Raw genomic sequence first — 17,513 nt, 5'->3', positions numbered from 1 at the left:
TGCTTAATACACTCACAATTTACCAAATTGCAGCAGCTCGCTGTATAATGTGAAGTTCTCACGCGAACCCAAAAAGGCAAGATACACCATTCAGCAAAAGTTCGTCGAGACAAAGCCCCCAATGCTTTTCCAGGGCCCCGATCATCTCCGACAAAAAATTCGTGTTCAGTGGTTGCTCCAATCACTGTCGGTAGGTGCTTCTCCCTCGCACACTTGCAAAACGTACCAACATTTTTCTGATCGTGATTATATCCTCCTTCTTTCCAAGGCATTTCGTCTCCGAGGTTGAACAACTAAACAACTCCATAACGATCGCAAATCAAAATCAAACACTGCACGACACACAATTTGCTCCTCCAGTCTTCTCCTCGAATCTCTATATTCACCAACCCGTCGCATGCGGCATGCACAACTTTTCAATGTGACGTCCACTTTTTCCTTCATGGAAACACAAAGCGTAACATAAAAATCCACTGAATTTACAGCTGACCCCAATTAAACAAATAAATGAATGCTGCGTTGGAACAGTCGTTCCCCTTTTGATCTTTAGCGATGATATCGATTTTTTTTTCGGTCAGATTTTCAAGTTCCCAAGTATTCAATACTTGGTTTTATCTTTCAGCCCATACCACGCAGTACTCTATGACAATTCCACATCTGGCAGTTAATGTTCATACGATCACTATGAAATATTTGGCATTGGCTTGCCCTGAGCATGATGTGCCTGAGGTAATCCAACCAGTCCACGAACAAATCGTTTTTTTCTCTCTTAACAGAAGTTGTAGCCGCCACGGTTCAACGAGAATTGTGGCTGAGAGTAGCTTGGGTCGTTATTCATCAGTATTGGGTGGAGTGGTTGTTGGGGGAACAAGTACAAATGGAAAATGAAAATAGTAAACCCGCGTAGTGAAGGACATGTTCAATCGACAACGGAAATGGAATAGAAAAACATTTTCTGACTAGAGCTGTTGCTATAACCAGAAACGGCATAGGAAAATTGTAGGAAACAGGAAATTATGCTCCACCGAGGGAGCGCTTAAGCTCTCGTAAGTGACGTACGCGCACGTTAATTCTAATCCCTGATTCTAATTTAAAGACTTTGTTAATAATACAAAATAAACTAAAAGGGGTGGTCTATATTTCGGGCTCGCTTCCCAACATTTGAAACAGTATCTACAGTCTTATAGAAAAAACATACAAACGAAACAACACCACGTTCAAAACATCGTGCAGTTGTTACTGTAGTTCAACAAATCTTATCATTACTGTTACTATGGTGAAATTCGAAAAGATTTATCCTTAATGGTGGCTAGTCTCAATGAACAACTAGTTACCCAACCGGAAACTATCCTCCAAGGTAGCAAACAATTGGATGATCATCTCCAGATGATCGGTCTAGAAAGTAACCCTACCGATCACATCAAACAAAATTACAGACTACCAGCTCGACTTTCTCATACCGACTGTTTCCCTGGCTACGGTTTTCGGAAACTTTCACGACACACATCGATGTTGGCCAGTGTCGCCATCCACCCTTTACTTATCCACCGCGGAAATGAACGGCGTCACTGTATAGCTTGGAATTATTCATCCGTCCATGATTCTCCACGTTCGCGCCTATCGGAACATCGAAATGGCGGAGAAAATATCCACTTTCCTGCCATAAGAAGGCAGAAAAAGAAAACGGGGACACGCAACTACGCAGACCACTCCAACTCCACCGGTCGATCGAATGGGAAACCTCAAAGGAAAAAGGCTGCCAACGAGACGGAAAACAAAATATTAAATTGCATGAGCTCTGTCATTAAGCGTCATTACATTTTATAGCCTATAATTGGCATTCGGTTTTCATATTTGCTAGTCGGTTGGTCCCCGTACTACGGCGCATCGGCCGCTCCTCAAATCCCTCCCAGCATTACCAATCGTCTTCCCCACGACTGCACGACTAAACTCTAAGGACAGGAAAGCCGCAATCGACCATTCCCGCTGACGCGACCCAACATCTTTCCAGTTTCTTTTTCAACCTAATACCGGCTCCATACTCGCCTAGAAAGGTCGGTCGGTTTCACTGCTAGGTGCGCCTGGGTACTGGCTGGCCACAACACAGTCCGCAAACACCCTTCAGGCCTGATGTGCGTGCTGGCGTTGGGGCGGCTTTCGTGCGCATACTAGATGTTCTTCGCCATGATCGCGTTCTGAAGGACGAATTAAATAACGTTGGCAGGATGAGTGGGATTGACACGTGATGGTGTTATTATTGTTATTATTGTGGAAAAGGTTTGGTTTACGTTTTTGTTATTGTCTTCATCGTTGGGCTTTTTTACGTCCATCTCTTTTGCGCTGAACTGCCGCGCCGCAGCCAATGGGGGATTGGGTAAAAAATTGTGCCCAAACACGGAAAGCGCCGCAAAGGAAGGAACCAAATAATAACAGCCTACACGAGAGCCATACATTTTTTATCAAACATTCCCTACGCCTCTATGTTGCAGCAAAATGGAACCGCTTGCAGCAATTTTCTTCTTGCCTCTTGGTAAGATCCTTCTGTTGAACCGTGCATCATGAGCAATTCGGCAATAGCTACGTCCGTTCCATTTACGAATATTACTGCAGTGCACCATCGTGTTGGCAAGTAACCCTAGTTTGTGCCAGGACCTTACTATAATGTGTACTAATGGACGTTAGACTTATGAGCGCTGCAACGAAGTAGAGGTCTTGTGGTTCTTGCAACTGAAAATTCTCAGGAATTATGCTTTTGATCTAAACATTAAAGAGAGGGCAAAATATATGAATAAAGACATTTTTTCTTAGCATACATTATAACATAAAAGTGAGTACACAGCAGGCCAAAACAGAAGCAAATTGCAAACCATTTGTTTAGTAGTGTAGTTTTTCTTTTATGTGGCACGACATCCCCTAGTGGGACAAGGCCTCTCTCCGAAGAGAGTTTGTGTGACCGAAAGACGGTATATCATAGATCGGTGGTCAGCCGTTCGTAATACCGGAGGGTGCCAGACTCGAGATTCGATCCCACACCTGTGGTGTGGTGTTTCCTCGCGCTACTACTGCGCCATGGGCACCCCCATAGTGTAGTTTAGTGATGGAAAAACGAAAGCCATGCTGAAATTTTATAATGAACTGGTTGTTTTACCACCATATTGATCCGGGGTGGGGGATGAGATTAGAACATTTTTATGCTGAACACACTATAAGTACCCCAACTGTGGTGAGACTTCTTACAGTTTTTCTGGTCTCGTATGTGCATCAATATTAAGACAACAGTGTAAAAAGCAAGCCCTCATTTTTACTTTTGTTGTCAATGTTCCTTCCAAAGCAAATGGCATTTGTTTCTGTTTTGGCCTGTTGTGCACAGATTTACGTAATATGATGTTTTTTTGCAGCTTATTTAAAAATTTAATGAAAATAGGCACAATCAGGCCAGAGACGTTTAAATAATTGCATGGAGATCTAAAACTGTACAGAAATCTACAAATTGTTAGTAACAAAACTTAATTGAATGATTTTGTTCATCATAATGAGTATGATTTTGGAATTTCATTGAAATAAGGTTTTTATATGTTTGTGAATGCATCGTTACAATTCTTGAAGTGAAGCTTATTTTTATATCAAACTAGACTCTCCCCCATCCACATCAACATTTTTAAATGACTCAAAACATCACAAAAAACGGCCCCTGAAATTACAAATATCCTGGCTCGTTGCATGTAACAACACATACCGGTCACATTCACATCTCCAAAAGGTGGTAACGAGTGGGTCCATATTCCTTTTTTCTTACAAAAGAAAGCCCAATAAGCACATACAAATTCAAAGCTACATCATACAGGTGCAACCTGAACTCTAATTGTTAGTACAGACCAAACTTGCCATACCGAACTAAGACTCCCTGGCGCTGGGGGTAAACTCATGCCCACGGCACCTGTATGTCATGGAAACCCATGCTAATGGGTAACAGCATTGCTTCGCAAAACAGCAAATGATACAGGCAAGGTACGAAGGGCAACAACCGGCCTTTCACTTGATGGGCTAGATTTGGTGTGGCGTCGGAGGAAAAAAAATGCAAAGTGGCAAATCTCTGGCACGTGATGAAAAACATTACAAAAAGGTTTTCGCACTTATGGTGCACGCTATGAACGTATCTGCACTTACCATAAGACCTGCATACATTGTTTCGTTTGTATGGAGGATAGTTATTAAAGCTTCCGCTTTGTTCAAAGAATATACAAATTGAATATCATTTGCAAGGCATTGAGACCTAAAAATATGGTTTGATTTACAACATTTACAATCAAAATGGTACAGCAGTAGTCTCACACACGAACATGTTTTCCATCAGATCAAAATCATTCATTTATCATTTCATGCAGTTTCTAGATTTTCAAAATGTTCAATGTCAAATCGATCGTAAACTATATTTGAACCAGTCAAAACATATACCTGCCATCCATTGTTCAAGTTTTTGTACTCTCAAAACGATAAACATTGATTCCTAGCCCGAAGCCGTTCATAGTCAACAACAGGTCAAGTTTTTCTCCGATTTATACCAACGTTGGGCGATTTACACGTCTAACTTAAAAGGATAACAGTCCTGAAGCAAACCCCACTTGCACGGCCCGTACACCACATAATTTGCAATATCATTACCTTACGAGGCAATCCTGGGAGAGGCATGGGACCGTTTACACATCATTTGATTCACACATCAACAAATCAAATCCTTTCGTAGAGAAGTTGTTCTTTTTACGGTCATAAAAACCTCCATCCAAGTATGGGCAAGGATTGCGAGGGGAATTCAACTGTTGCCTGTGGACGGACAGAAACGATTTGCGCAGCCACTCCAGAGCCCGAAGGTGGTGGATTTAAATTTCCCAAATGCGGAAAACTGCTTTTTCTTAACTGTTCTTTAAAACTTCAAACCCCTCGAAGCGCCAGCGTCCCTGGAGCTGGAGAACATGCTGTCGGACTGCACGGTCTCTCCCTGGCCGAGAGGGGTTTGTGGTGAGTGATATCGTTGCCCACCCTTCAATTATTATCGTACGATGCGTCGTGCCGTGTGTTTCGCAGGATTGACTGCCCTCCCGTTTGCCTGCCGGCATATGCCGAGCCATGTTTACGGCTCGCTCGTCTCGTGCGGCTCGTCGGTTCTGACTGGGGCCTGTCCCTTTTTTTCTGCCCGTTGATATACCGCCGCTCTCAACCTCTCGAATGGCACTCGGGTCGGCACCGTCAGCCGGAAGGGAAAACGCCCGGCCAACCGAACGACCCACCGACCGCCCGAGCGCCCGAACGACAGCCGTCGTCAGTGGCCCGGTACCACAGGCCCTACCAACAAGAGTAGCAACAGCAAACCACGGCTACGGCGACGCTGACGTAGATATAAACAGAGGGGAAACAAGGAAAAAACGGGGAATTCATGGCGATCATCAATCTTCTTCTATCTTTGACTGACAGCTCTGGGCTGTAGTCGCGGACGAAACGCTGCTAGAACGCAGTAAGGTATAACGCGGCCGCCCTGAGCCGGGAATTGATCCGATTCTTCTCCATCGGTCGCAAGTTTTTCCTATCGTTGCGCCATTCGACGCGGTTCTTTGCCGATGGAATACAACCCTGGTGGAAAATGCCTCGGACCACCCGGACACCTCTCACCTCTCTACGAGGGTTTTTTTTTGCGCCCTTTGCGTGTTTCCACTTTGTTCGTCGTACACAAAACATTCAGCAACTCTAATGAAACTGACGAATACAACAGAGTCCTCGCGGACTGACGGAAGGCCAGACGACAACGCGCAGCGTTTCGAAAAAGTCGGAAACTGTCAAAGTCCCGCAAGAACTCCTCGGGACAAACTCGTCGGCGGCTGTGCGTTTGGCGTTTTCATCGCTCTGTTTTTGCGCTTCTTCCTTCTCTCCAACCTGCCTGCTAGCAACCAATCTACTGAAAGCGGAGCTGCATTCTACTGTTTGCCATCGCTGACGTTTGCACTTACAGTCGTACGCTCTGCAATAGCACATTAAAGCGATTTCATGTCACAAAATAATCTGTCACAAACTTACTGTAACATCCTTACAATGTTTTGAGCTCTGCCCTAAGAACTATAATTTTACTTTTTCGAAACATCATTATATCAATTATTCTATCCGAACAATCCTATCATCAACATGGTTGGTTTGGCCGACGTAGAAATCATACCTTTAAGCCAGTGGCGGATTTAACGGAGCGCGGACTGAGCGGCCGCCGAGGGCCCCGAGGTCACAAGGGGCCCCGATCCTTCGAAGGACAAGTTTGCAATATTTATATTTAAACAAATAGTCTATAGAATTCATCAATTTTCTTTTATGGATGAAATCAATTTTCTTTTATGTTGGACCGGATAATAATGGATAATTTTAACGTATCGTATGAAAATTAATGCGAAGAACCCAACGAAATAATGAAAAGATGGTCTGGTATATAATCAGAGTTAAAGAGAAACAGAAGTAAAATGTTTTATAGTTAATAAATTGGAATCAAGCATGTATTTGCATCAAAACAACAAGATTTTGGAATATATCAGGCATATGACTAAAATAATGCCTTGAAAAAATAAACAGTTTCATCTAACTGGAATTGAGCAATGTGTTTTTAACGAAACGAGAAAGTAGTTTAAACGGATCTTAATGAGGCAAGTAGAATTCTGTAATTTTGCTACCCTAATTTTTTGAATAAGAATTGTTAGACAAAATTGGTAAAATCAAATTTTGAGGAATCCATCAGAAAACTTATTGGTTGTAGGAGAAAAGTAACATCTAGCATTGATTTTGTGGAAAAGCGTATAAACAAGGCGAAAATGTCTCATGTTTCACGGTATTGCATAGGGGGCCCGTTTATTTTATCGCTTAGGGCCCCCATGAGTGTAAATCCTCCACTGCTTTGAGCTGTTCTAATATTATCGTTTGCAAAAAGTTTCCACTTGTTTGTCGCTCACTGTGTTGGTATATCAGAGGCTTCCTTTTTTATCAACAGCTGCTACAGCTATGTTCTTCGTTTGCTTGATTCCTGCATATCTTACCTTAGTTCCACCTTTCGCAAACGCCACTCAACTTGTCCACAGTGAAGGGATGCGGGAAATGTGATGTCATTCGGTTCCTCGTTCTTTCACATTAGCCTGAACAATTTCTTTCTTCCTTCACACTTCACAGAGCAGAGCCAGGTTAAAAGTTTTTGCAAATAAACCCAACAACGCAACCTACAGGAAGTGCAAGAAAAAGGGAAGAAAATAAGGAAACAGGAATTCACTTATACAAACACGCCCGTCCACAACACCCATCCTTAGAATGCCCCAGACGGTGGAGGCAGGAAGCTCCGAGACCCGGGAAAGTCCCAGTTTTTGGGTACCTCAGTCAGCTTCAAGGACAGGTCTTCTGCAACCAACCAACGAATGGAGGCTGGGCACGGGAGTGAAAATCTAAATAAAATGTGTTGCACGATAAGACCAGGGTAGAACATTTCGTGTACGTCATCAGCGCCACTCATCGTATTCGATTCGCCACGTATCGTATTCGATGTAGGAAAGCCACTCACAAACGATACAAACAATGCTTTCTAACAACTAAAAAAAGATCCTTGCTAAACATTCAGAGTGGTAACCGACGCAAACACGCTACAGTTTACCTTAGATTCACAGACCTTATGCTACCATAGCTATGGCATGATGTTGGAAAACGATCCTTCTATGGTGCGTACTGTGATACTTATAGGGAAGAAAAGTGAAGAATGAAGCCAAAAACGAGAGGGGCGCTATTTATTTCGAGTACGAAAAGAAAATCTCTATGGAACGACCTGCAAACCGGGATCGGTGATTTTCATGGGAAATTTTCCAACCCACGGTATCATTGTTAGCGGCAAAACTGCAGCCGTTTTATCATTTCTCCTCATCAGCGTCATCTTGCTGTATTTCTTTTCGTGTCGAAATGATACGCAACCGATTCCATGGCTGGCAGAGCGGTAGGAAGCACTCCCGAACCCATGTGCCGTGCAGAAGTTGACAGAAAACGAAACATCCACCATCAACGCTTAGCGAGATGCGTGCAACATCTTTACACAGATCGCAAGAAAAAATGTATATCTTGGTGATGTTTGCTGATGGCCGGGGTTGTTTTTTCTATATTCAACTAAAGAATATTTCTTTCCATGCTACTTTCCCACTCGTATTTCTTGGTTGAACCATTTTCCATGTGCTACAGGAAACGGAAACATTCGTTCATGCTCGTTGTATCGTCGCCTTTACGCAACAAACTTATCTTTTTCACAATCCGGTGTTGACACTTGTCGGTTTGTGAATTTCGGCACAGGCCAACGTACGGAACGAATCCGAAATCTTCGGAATGAAAAAGTAGCTCCAACGATTTGGGCAGATAAATTTTAAACTACATAATTTTTAGACTGTTTCATCCCGCCCGGGTTTCATTATCTAAACGTGCTGTAGAAAAACCGCAAATGTTCACTAGCCGGTCAGTTTGGCACGGCGTATAAAGGTCCAGGCGGTCATTTTGCGTGCACACTAAGTACGATAAATTGTTTCCCTGCGACTGGACATTCAGTGGCTTCCATATCTCGACCATAATTCATTAGTGGTGGTAGTGGTGTTAAAATATTTCCAACCTTCTTAACGTCCCAGGGCAACACGTGTTCATTGCCGGAATTACGATAAAACCCTTTCCATTCTGAGTGTACCATTTAAACTCTTCGTCCAACCGATCCTATACATGCTTTCTAAACTTTCCCAACGGGCGCACCATTCCTAGATTCCAAATTCCCTTGCTGACGTTACTACTTTGCATTCCCCTCGAGAGAATGCTGTCGACATTCGTAGCTGCTCGTGACGGTAAACCATTTCTTAAGGGACTATTCGAACCGAACCGCGCCCATCCCACATCTTGAGCAACGAGTAGGAAAAGACAGCAAGGAACAACAGGATCATCGCGAGGGTGAAGCGTATCGGTAGACGAAATTTAATGGACATGGTCCACCGTAATTCAAAACATGTGGTTGCACGTACCTTCCAATCCGCACGCAGACCGAAACCCGATTCCTTTTGCATAAATACGCCAGAAGAAAAAAATGCGGTAAATCCCATTTGCACTCTTTAGCAACTCGTTACAGATCGTTACAATGGGTAATTCGTTAGGTACATATTAGAGTCTGTCTGGAACATTCTCCCTGCCTTTTTCTTTTTTAAACATTTAACAAATTTTCATTCCAGCCATGCCCTGACCGTGAGTAGGAATTTATCGGTTAGTAAATTACCTATTATCAAATGAATAAAAACTCTGTGCAGCTCTTAGCTGTGGTTTTTGGAATCGCATTTAGGAAGGTGAATATATTTTGATACTAGATATTTTTTTCTACAACATTGCACCAAAAGAATATTATCATGATACAGATGAATTAGAAAAAAAACCCAACGTTTCATCTTATCCAGTATTTATTTTACAGCATATACTAGTATATAGCACTAGTATAGCGCATATATGGTATAGTTGTAGCAATAGCAAGCAGTTAAAATAAGTAGAGCAAGTAAACGTAGGTCTGAAATTTATTTGCGACCATTCTGACTGTGGATCAGTCCACAGCTTCCACAACAATAAACTATTCGACACTAGCCAAACAATGGAAAACCATTCGTCATGTGCGTGTCATTGGTGCTGTGAGGTCTTAGCGCAATCCGAAAATTAATACGTAATTCATTGAGCAAACACTGCACCACTTGCTGTTGTCGGTTTTACCGGCATGGGACACAGATTGAAACTCTTCTTGGCCTCTTTCGGCCGAACTACAATGACCGTGACGCAGCTCGGCATATTTCGCTACAGATCTTCACGGCCGCCCGTCGTTATTCGTCTCTTCGACCATTGCTCACCCAATCGTTCATTCATAGTTTCTCATTCATGCTTTCATTCATTCTTTCGTTCATTCATGCTGTTCACATGCTCGACAATCAGAGAAAAAGTATACACATCTTTTGAATAGAGTGATTATGATTTTTTCCCATCTGGATGCATTCCAGAAAGCCCAAATACTCTTCAAAAATGAAGCCAATCTACTCTGGGTGGTCGTTCCGACTTCCAACCTGCGATGGGTTAAGAAGTGGAGTTAAACGCACTCAAACTTATGAGTAAAACAGAAATGAGTTCAGTGGCCACGGCATCATCATTGTGAAACATTTCCATTCCATTCTGTTAAACTTTCAAATAATGTTTAAGGTCAAAGTAGTAAAGACTGGATCAACCGCAAACTAATGAAATCTAATCCACCTTCAATCGCCTTGGCAACTCAGAAACAATGAACCAAACTCCGGTGAAGATCCGGAAACAAAAGAAAACAGCTCCAGAAGTAGCGATTCCTTCAATTAAATATCAATTTGTGGATTCCGCTCATAACAGCGGTTGAGCCGGGATTTCTGGCAAGAAATGCCTTTTCGATTTAATCGGTATACTTTATCTACGTTCAATATCCCGCTTATTACTCGCAGTCCTGCCGGAATTGGTTCTAGTCGAAAAAAGTAGACTAATCCAACAGAAATTGAATCGTGATAGGGATGCGTGCACTCAAGTTAATTTAAAACAAAAAACTCGTTTAAAACAGAACCCGTATTATGCTGGTTACTTAAATCGAATCAGAAATTGGAATCCAATCAGACTATTTCGGTGACAGCTTTCAGGGTCTCAAAGTTATTGGTAATGTTGTTTAGATGAACGTGAAAAAATATGCTTTATTGCGAATTTAAACAAATGTGGCTAGTATCAGTTAAGCAATTTTTTCAACTTCACGTGAAAAATCTTTCATCTTTAATTCTTTTTACCAGTAAGAACTAACCCGACGAACGACGGTTTATTAATAAACCAAATTAAATTTCCTTCCTAACGAAAAGTAAACAGAAATATATCACTTTTCACAAAATGCTTCAATATTGACTTTCAACAGTTTTCGACTGTTTCCAGCAAAAGCGAAAGTCGTGGGGCGTCTCGGAACGATACGAAGGGGAGACGTTACGATGAGTATTTGATGAAGATTGAATTTAAGACTGCCACACCAGTGGACCACGGCATACTCTTCACACACTTCCTGGACTTGTTTCTGCGGACGAATACTCACTACAGACTGGCGTCATAAGGATGGCACTTTAAATCGGCTAGGGTGCGTTACTGATGACATCAGTCATCGATACTAACACCCTTTTTTCACGCACCTCTTCTCCCAGATAACGTCCATCAATTGCTCTACGCTGCGTCAACAATCTTGCCTGAAACAGCAGAAACATACGGATAGATTCCTACCGGGTTGTACAGTATTAAATTACGTAATTAAACATGTTCTGTTCGGTCTGTGGTACAACGCAGAGGAACACGCTTTCTTTCCCCACAAGCGCGAGTGATTATTTTGTAATCAAGGATTTTTGAGCAAAATCAATATTTGAAATATTGCTCATGCAGGTCGTCACTTAACCTAGAGTTAGCAAAATCAAACTGTGGAAAGCAAATGTGGATCAATGGGGATGTGTGAAAGGGTTTGTTGCTCAGTTTTTTGGCTTAATATACATGAAAGCTCCCATAGTTTTGTCGTGCAAACGGCTCAGTCATCGTTCTATTTCAACCCATACGTAAATCCAAGGTGGGAAACATATAAGTATGTAACATAAACACAAAGCGTATAATATAAATGATAAAGTTTCCAAAATTAAACTTGGAACACTGGATACAGACAACTGGATTACTTTAATAGTTCAAATAATGCTTTAAGGAGCAATTACATTTATTCAATATTATCGAATGAACATTTTTTGAAAATCAACATTCCACGACATATTAGGCTCATACGGAAGCACGAATATTATCTATTTATGTTGTAATGTACAACTCATCCCTTGGAGTGTAGGTTTGACATCCAACTTTCAAAATTCTCATATAAGATAATCGTATTCACGTTCATAGAGTCAATACAGCATGAGGCAGATACTAAAAAGAGGTAATCCTCAAATAAATTTTGAAACAAAGCATGGGCCTGTTTAGAGAGTTTCACTTATCCTTAGGTAAACTGTTGCTTGTTTTGAACAATAAAAAGTTTTCGAATCGCACATTGCCAAAATTAGACAGCAGCTGCTCTAACGGTAAGCAGACTAAGCGGCCGAGGGTGGCCCCGTGGGCAATGTGGATCACACAAATAATAGCAGCATTCAAAGCTGGATTTCATCAAATCAAGGAAGCGTTAAATAAAACAGTTACTGACAACATTGAAAAACAGGGTGCAATTCAGGAAGCAAAATCATTGTTAATAAAAATGTCGAAATTTGAAATTTATTTAATGACCATAATCTGGAATATAATTTTGCAAAGAATGAATGCGACCAATAAGTCACTACAATCAGTAGAATGCGAAATAATAAAAGGGTTAATTCTACTTCGATCTCTCACACATTTTGTAAATAATTTCAGAAATAATGTTGATGAAATCGAAAGGGAAGCTTCAAGAATTTTCGAATTTTCGAGAAGAATTCGAAAGAGCGATTTCGAAAAAGAACAAACAAACATCTGAATGATTTCAGAGTTAATGCCTTCTACAGCATTTGCGATAATGTACCTGCCCAAATAACTCAAAGAGCAGACAAATACGAACAAACCAATGAACCGTTTAAAATAGTTGTTGACTTGAATTTATCAAAAGAACAAAAATTACAATGATGCGAAAAATTAAAAGAAGTTTAAGCAAATGACGTTGATGTAAATTATAATTAATGTTGGGAGGATAAAATCGAACAATTTTTATTGTTTATTAAAGAAAACAATGTAGCAATTGGTTTGCAAAATTTACAAAAAAAATTAAACGAGCTTCTTCCTTAAAATAATATAATTTTAACAAATTTATACCGTGTGAGAGAAATGTCCTGCAATTTTCCAAACATTGAGGTAATTCTAAAAACTTATTACCAATACCAATTTCGAATTCCTCAGGAGAAAAATTATTTTCTGTTTTGAAAAGGGTAAAAAAGGGATGAAACGAAATAGTTATAATTAGTTTAGCAATAATTTATATCGAACAGGAATTTTTGGATAATATTGATGCAACAGACATCATAGATGACTTTGCCAATAAGAAATGCCGAAAAAAAAATTATTTAGAACTTTAGGATGTACTAGCAAGTAATGTACAGTTTATTTGAATATATTAATACCTGAATTTTCATTCTGCTTGTACCATAGTTTTAATTTTATGATTTTAAATCAATAGAGCTTTTAAAAATAATTTGTTAATCTTAACTATTCCTCGAATTGTAAAAAAAGCACATAATTTTTTGAGTAAAAGAAACAACTTCTTCTTCTTCTTCTTCTTCTTGGCGTAACGACCTCTTGGTCATGCCTGCCCGTTAAGGGCTTACGAGACTTGTTTCCCTGTTGTACGTAGATAGTCATTCCTCACGTACAGGGGAGGGTCCGGTCTCGGTTGGGATTCGAACCCACCTCGACGGCGGTGGTGAGCCTCGGCGTGGGACGATTTTCTAACCGGCGCTACCGCTCGGCTGTCGCGGACCCCCGGAAAAAAAAACAACATAACGAAATTAAATCCTGCATACACACCTCAATCTTGAATAAATGTACAAAAAAAATTAAAAACTTACAAGGACTAGGTGGCCGATGCATCGCTTAAATATAATTTTTGTAAAAATCTAAACCTAAAGATTGATCGAAGGAGGCCCCGTTTGATTTCCCGGGTGGGGCCTCCTAATTTGTTAATACGCCACTGCTGTTACATTGAAACTATTATATTATATAAACTGATCACATTAAAAATGAAATCAATGAAAAATGATAAAAAAATCCCTATAGGCTTAGTTATAAATTGTATATTTATTATTCACAAACAATCTTAATTTATCCATGAAGTATTGATTAACCAAATCTTCAATATATATTTTAAATAATTATCCTTATAATTTGTGGGTATCATAAACATCCTCCTCCAGAGGCATGCGTTCGTTTCCCGAACAAGCCTCTTCTCTAACACGCTTTTTTGAGAAGATTGACTGTCCAAGTTCGAGGAACTAAACGTGTACTAGGCTTGAAGATTATTGAATATGGTCATTGCACCAAACGAGAAGAGCATTCAACAGTTTTGTTGTTGAAAAGCTTTTTGAGTTTCAAATACTATGAGACAATACCTAAACTATAAAATTTTCTTCTAGCATAAGCTAAAAAAGGTCCGCGACAGCCATCGGCATTAGAAAATCGGCCAATGAGCACAGAGGCTCACCACCTCGACGGCGTGGGTTCGAATTCCATCCGAGACCGGACCCTCCCCTGTACGAGAGGACTACGTACACATAGGATAAAAAGCCTCGTAAGCACTTAACGGGGAGGCATGACCAACAAGGTCGTTACGCAAGAAAAAAGCTTGAGTACCTGTCATACAAATGTAGAAAGCCTACAAATATGTAGACAGCCTATAAGACTTTTAAAACAAAAATTTCATAAAACTAAGTGAATCTTACTTTTTTATTTCGATTTGAGTTTACCTAACCTTGCTCTACAATCTGAGATGAAAATTATTAAGTCGAAATACCACAATCTAAATTCTCATTAGCATAAGATCCATACATTTGATCTTATTTACCAGAAAAAAAACAGCTGTTCTCAAATACGATACTAGGCCTATGCTTTTCAAAGATAAATTTATATTTTACAACGAATTTAAGAGTAACTTAGGAGACCAGCTAAAGTTTTGAAACATTCAGTGAAGGATTAAAAATTTAGAATCTTTTAAAAAGCTCCAAACCAATCTGTCCGAACAAACAAAATATAACTGTTTCAACAAATCTACATTGATGATACAACCTGCATCCGATTGAGATACATTAGTTCCAAAACAGTGGATTTTCCCACACATTTGTTAGCTCCAGTTACTTAACCTACAAACACTTAACACAAAAGACAACAGACATCTAAGCTCTTGGGAAGCTGTTGAAGCACATTAGAACAATGCACAACAAGGAAAACTCATAACAGAAAACTTGTGTCGAAATCCCTTGATGTTCCACGAAACAAAACAAAACGGCGTTCCATGAAGGCGTTCAACCACAAATGGATAATGATAGCAAGAAAGAGAAAGTATGCGCCGACCGAGTGTCTCTGAATGTTCAAAATGTACACAAACTTCATAGTCGGCTTCCTTGCCGGTAGCAGAAAAAGGAAGGCATTTTATGGTTTTGCTTACATTTTCTAACGTTTTTACTGTACCTTTTTCTTACGATTTATTTCTACCATTCTGGTTTTGTCTTTCTACTTTATGTAGCTTTTTCTTAACAATTTTTTTTCTGCATGAATGACGACAAAGACGTCGTTGGTTGCCAAGATATTTGGATATCGCCAATGTTCTTAAGCCTTTACTTGGGAGTCGCTACGAGATGTTGCATGGACCGCGGTTATATGTGTTTGTGTGCCCAATTTTACCAATAGAAAACAGTTTGGAAGTTGTGATACTAATACTACAGCAATGCATACTTCTATTCGTCCGGGACCGCTTATAATAGAGTCCCGGTAGATGGTAGAGATGGGTTCATTAAAATTCTTTGTTCTTTTAAATGTTGAATTCAAATTTTCACATTAATTCGGAAATGTCGAATCACCTTTCTTAATTGTTCGAGAAAAATCTTGTAGCTTAAAAATAAATCAAAAATTTCTATACGATCTTTCGAAAAAAAAAAGTTTAATAAAGCCTTAATAGTGAATGTGTGTGCATAATAACTCTTACATAGTATAACCGTTCTATTGACCTGGAGTCTTAGCTTTCAATAGTCCAAATATAATACATTATACACTAAATACATTAAGAAAAAAACTTTAAAAAACACTAACTAAAAATCTATCCGATCTATATTCAAATTGTCTTTCGGTCAAAGACCGTCTTTCGGCCTTGTCCCACTAGGGGATGTCGTACCACAAACATTTCCCACGTTTTAACAGACCTTTAAAACGAAACGACAATCATGTTATATTCTATATCATGGATAGATTGTCAACAAACATAACATAATATTACCCTTGTGAATTAATGCCGTAACGTGTAATAATACTAAGATTGAAATCTTTAAAAACTGTGCAATTTAGTTTTTACACTTTTCTTATCTTCATAAAATTTTATTCAAAACAGCTTTTTATGAATATTATTACAGTGTTACATGAAGCAGATATTAATACTTTTCTTTATTGAAAAAATCGTAAAAGGACCCAGCGTTCAGTATCCACTACATTCCATCATCCACCGGCATGTGTAGAGAAACATCACTAACACACATTTGCGTTTGACAAGCTCCTCCCATTGCATCTGCGCAGTTTTCACCAGGTTTCGCTGTGCTGTTGCTGACGTTGTTCTGGCACCACGTGTAGAGTATGCACGTGTATATGCGAGCTTGTGTGCTATTGCAAGCAATGCATTTTCACATGAAGTTTGCTATTAGTTAGTATCGATCTAAGCTTGCTCTGGGCTTTCTTCTTAGCGTGAGGAACGATGTGGGTCATGTTTTTCCTGTAATTTTTCATGTTTTGAGATTGTTTATCCAATTTTTTGTTTTCAAAGCCCTGTGTCCAAGTCAAAAGCTTGGATGCATTTGATGTTCGTACTCACTCTGGCGGCCGACTGCTGTGCTATTTGTTTTGTTTCACTCGCTCCTGCAAAGCGAACGCTGTTTAGTTAACGCCCTCTTCCTCGAGACAACTGTCTATAGACGTATTCTACTGGTCGCTTCTGTTGCTGTTTGTGAGTGCGGTGGTTTGCGAGTTGCGCGGTCATGCGAGTACTAGATCAGCAGCTCGCGGAGGAAAAGTTAACACATGTTGTTATCATGTTAGTATTCCCTGCGCCATTGGTCAGTAACGTTAGCCTTTTGTTCCGTTCGCGTGTTAGGGCTCACCTTGGTCGTTGTCGGAGGTACGTTAATTCGAGGTTACCCGTTTTCTACTATCGGAACATGGTTGGATAATCGCTTTCTTCCGTCTCGGCGAGAATTCTTAATTTTTAAAACTACTATCTATTGAGGCCATGTTAAACTTTCACGCCTACAGTTAAAAACGACCATAACTAGAAGGTTGAAAATCATGTGAATTTTGATTAATAAAAACGTGGAACCATTTGTTCAACTGTTAATATGATGTAAACAACAAGTTTGATTGCTACCAAATCATTTTGAAACCAAATCGAATAAGCGTGAAGTGATGTTCAGGGTTTTCGGAAAATTATAAAATATAGTGCTGTGTGATGGTGTGCAGTGACAGTGACAAAGTTATGGGTTAAGAAACATCACCAGAAACTCCTTCCCTCTCTTACTGAAACATAGCTGTCAATCGATTTCATAAAGTTTGGAGGGAGGTCAAAACTTGTGAGCAAAAACGGCTTCGGAAATCTGCACTGGATTAAAAATATGCCCATGTTTGTGGTGTGGTTTGCTGTGAAGTTTAAAATTATTTACGACCAA

Source organism: Anopheles ziemanni, chromosome 3 (assembly GCF_943734765.1).
Source record: "Anopheles ziemanni chromosome 3, idAnoZiCoDA_A2_x.2, whole genome shotgun sequence".
NCBI lineage: Eukaryota > Metazoa > Arthropoda > Insecta > Diptera > Culicidae > Anopheles > Anopheles ziemanni.
Note: the sequence above shows the minus strand (reverse complement) of the source record.